This window comes from Callorhinchus milii, unplaced genomic scaffold (assembly GCF_018977255.1).
Source record: "Callorhinchus milii isolate IMCB2004 unplaced genomic scaffold, IMCB_Cmil_1.0 Scaffold2, whole genome shotgun sequence".
In the NCBI taxonomy this organism is placed as follows: Eukaryota; Metazoa; Chordata; class Chondrichthyes; order Chimaeriformes; family Callorhinchidae; genus Callorhinchus; species Callorhinchus milii.
Window position 1 is genome coordinate 50798960 of NW_024704743.1, and position 4180 is coordinate 50803139.

General features: G+C 39.5%; 1 non-coding gene across 1 annotated transcript; it reads right to left on the reverse strand.

The window, feature by feature from the left end:
• Positions 1-2397: 2397 nt before the first annotated feature.
• On the reverse strand, positions 2398-2469 carry trnav-uac. Its single transcript has one exon. It is a non-coding gene; the product is annotated as a tRNA-Val (tRNA).
• Positions 2470-4180: the final 1711 nt, after the last annotated feature.

Below are 4180 nucleotides of genomic sequence, written 5' to 3' on the forward strand. Positions count from 1 at the left end.
TTGTGGGACATTGCTGTGCGCAATTGGCTGCTGCGCGCAATTGGCTGCTGCGTTCGCCCACAAATATACAGTCAATTCACTTTACAGTGTGTTCTGTGAAGCGCTTTGGGATGTCCTCCCGACGTGAAAAGCGCTATATCAAATGCAAGGATTATTATTATTATTTATTATTATAATCCTTAGGAGGAGCCTATAGAGTGTATAAGAAGTATTCCCACCTCAGGGACAAGGAGTCTGGAGAGGAACAGGTAAGGAAGCTAATGTTTCTTTCTGTAATGCCTTCGACACACACTTTATCTGATCTGTTGGTGTTGGGCACAAATAAAGTCAACTTGTTCATTCATCAGCTTTGGTTGTTGCTAACCACATCTTCCACATGCACACATGCACACACACTGCTGCCCGCTGCAGTATTTTAAATGATTGTTTGTGAACTAAGCTGTCAATAAATCTAAAATATTCTGGGTGGTATCCATGGCACATTGTAAATTAATTCCTGAAATCAGAACTAAATAATAAACAAAGTTGGCCTTTATCTCTATTTATGGTTTAAACAGTTGTCCTCCCTCCTACCCAATCACATTAGTATCTATTACAGCCCAGAGGATGGCAAGTTCAGGGTTACAGCTGAATACAATGGCTAGCCATTTTTATGAATGGTGAGTGTGAAAATCATTAGGAAAAAAGCTGATCAGTGTCTTAATAATAATTGCAGCTAGTTTGATCTGAACCCGTTGAAGTTTGTAGTATTTTATGATGGAAGAGGAGATTAAACAGATTAATGCCGAAGGCTGTGACTCATGCCTTAATCAGCTTCCAGTCACTTATTGCAGTAGAAAACATAGTGGGCCATTCATTGGAACCATATTATTGGCTTTAGTGCCAACATTTTTGTTATCATTTCAAGTAAAGTTAATGTGGATCTAAACAGCATTGGGAAAGGGACCTTTTCAGACCTCTCTCAATCTTGAATGATGAGTGGGAGAAACCACACATAGTCCCAGACCAGGGAGGGAGGTTATTGAAAAGCAGCAAAGATAAGGAAAGACACATTAAAGTAACACATCAAGGTTATGACAATCCAGCTAGGCTCACCAATCTTTAATTGCAGCAATTGTGCTTGTTAGAAGAGAAAGAGAGCCAGCTGTACACGCAACACACAAATACACACAAAACTGACACATGCCTTTTGGCAATAGCAAAATGTCTGCATGATTCCTGACACAAAGAACTACAAAGTTCTATTGAGCTGTTGGAAGTAGAAATTCCAGCAGAAGCCTCTATTTATTTTCAGGCTGTCTTTAACTTTATTTATTTGTGGTCTATCCCCTTCCCCACTCTCTCATTTTCCAAGCGATTTGGTGAGCAAGCAGATTTCCCAAACAGTCTGTAATTTCAGGAGATGCTTTATATTACTTTGGTTGACTTAAGAATATCTAGTTGAGAGCATGTGGCTATCAGAGAGCTATGGGACTCAGTGAACCTCAAGGTAAGTAACATGCTCTCTCCAGTTGCAATGGGATATGGTAATAAACCATGGCGTCCCCCTGCTCAGCTTCCTTACCAGTTCATGCTTGATTTACTGGCTCGGTCAGCCACGTGGGTGACACAGAATAGTGCACATTTCTGACTCACAGTTCTAAGTTTTATTGCAATCCCTCGGGTCAGCTATATCTATATGTACTGACCACCTCAGAATTCCTGCACACCAGCCAGCTGTGGAACCTTGTGCTTTACGTTCAGATAACTAAGGGATGTCAACTCCTCAATTGGCTGGGACAAAACCGTCAATTTTCACCTTTTCAAGTGGAAAATACACATTGTATCTTTAACTTAAAATGTATTTGGTTTCCAGGTGCTACCCTGATGTCTGATGATTCTTGTATCAATGGTAAGGTTCATAAAGTGAATGGTTGTGTGTTTCAAAACTAAAATACAAGTGTGAAAAATGCTGTATATGAAGTGACACTTAACGCCAGTGGTAATGTGTACTAGACCCAAAATTCCACCTAGAGATAGTCTATCAGACCATTTTGTCTTATGATTTAATATTCACAGAATGTTAGACATTTCTTAAGCTCTGTCTTAAATGGAAGCTGGTTTTATTTTTAAGAAGTGCAGGAAAGTAGTAGGTCAGGATTGCAATGCATAATAATAATAAAAATAATAATCCTTGGATTTGATATAGCGCTTTTCACGTCGGAAGGACGTCCCAAAGCGCTTCACAGAAGACACTGTAAAGTGAATCGACTGTATATTTGTGAGCGAACGCGGCAGCCAATTGCGCACAGCAATGTCCCACAAACAGTCGTAGATTGAAAATGACGAATTTATTTTTTGGGGGGTTTTGGAGGGATTATTATTAGGTGTGTGGAGTAAGGAAACTTGCCCAAGGTTTCGCCCTGCCTGGAATTGAACTCGGGTCTCTCGCTTGTAAAGCGAGTGCTCTAACCACTGAGCTACAGGACTCCACGAGAAAAGGACAGGACAGAAAATGACATTTAGTGAGATTTGGCCAATTCATAGAATTACATGAATTACCTAGACTGTTACATTATGGAAACAGGCCATTTGGCCCAATTAGTTGGTGGCAGTATCCACTCCTCCAAATCCTCTCTTCTATCCACATCCCTCTAATTCCCTTTGCCCTCAATTCAATAACAGATTGTCATTTGTCAAACCACTTTGTGGTTAGTGCACCAACTGATGTGTGCTGTTGGGTAGGTCTTGTGAATGGTTCTTATCAAATATAATCTGTTGGCCTATTGAACTTTTGTTCTCTTGCAACTTTTTTTTCTTTGTCTTTACTGTTCTTGGGATGTAAATGAAGCTGGCATTGACTGCATGTGCCAAATTGTTCTGAGAAGGTGGTGGTGGGGCCTTCTCCTTTAAACCGCTGCAGTCCTTGTGCTGATGGTGTCCTCACAATGGTTTTGGATGGTGAGTTCCAGGACTTTGATCAAACAATGATGAAAGAACTGTGATATATGTCCAAGTTATCACGGTGAATCACTCGAAAGGGAACCTGGAAGGTACTGTTCCCATGATATCGCTGTTCTGCGTTTAGTAAGCAAATCAAGTGGTTCCACTTTTGCTCCACATTCAAGTGTAGGTTTTTGCTCACTTCATAGTGACCGCTAATCCTCATTCACCATCTGAATTAGGATTACAATCCAAACTTTACCTTAATCAAAGGAGGAACAATTCTAGTAGATTCTAAGATGTTTTCTCCATAATTACTCAAGAATTTTAGTGTTAAATTGAAAATGCATTGGTATTCTGGAAGGATGAGATCAATTAGCCATCAGATCTTATATCTTTTGCTGCTCCTGTGCTGGGGTTGCCACCTTCTGGAAGAGAATTAAACAACCACGAATGGAACTCCATACATCACAGTGCTGGGTACACAGGGATTATTAATTATTACTGAGCGTATCCAGTCAATACAATGTCGCTATCAAGAAAGCTAATCAAATACTAGGGTATATCTCAAGGTGTAATATAATTTGAAAGATTTTCTTTAAACCTTTTGTAAATCACTGGTGAGGCCACGTGTATTAGATCGTGGTCAGTTTGGGATATATCCTTTTGCTTCATGAGGATATTGATACCTTGAAGAGAGTTCAGAGATCATCTTATTGAATGGCATGGGTGACATTATGGTTTAATGTTTCAGACAATGCATTATCATTTGATCCCAAAAATGTACCTGTAACTTGTAACATTGCACGCTGCAAACTTAACATAACATTTTGATATGAGTCAATATGATATGAAGTTCCTGTAGCTCAGTGGTTAGAGCACTCGCCTTTCAAGCGAGAGACTTGGTTTTGATTCCTGGCAGGGCGAAACCTTGGGCAAGTTTCCTTACTCCACACGTTTAATAATAATCCCTCAAGAAAAAAAATAATGAATTGGTCCCTTCAATCCACGACTGTTTGCTGTGCCCCACAATTGGCTGTTACGTTTCACCCACAAATATACAGTCAATTCACTTTACAGCATATTCTGTGAACCGCTTTGAGACATCTAGAAGATGTTAAAAGCGCTATATCAAATGCAAGGATTATTATTATTATATTATAATAACAAACATTTGTTTACACTGACAAGAAGATCTGCTGATTCTGCTCAATGCTTATACCCATCGCTGATATGTACTTTTTCATATAAAAAGGAG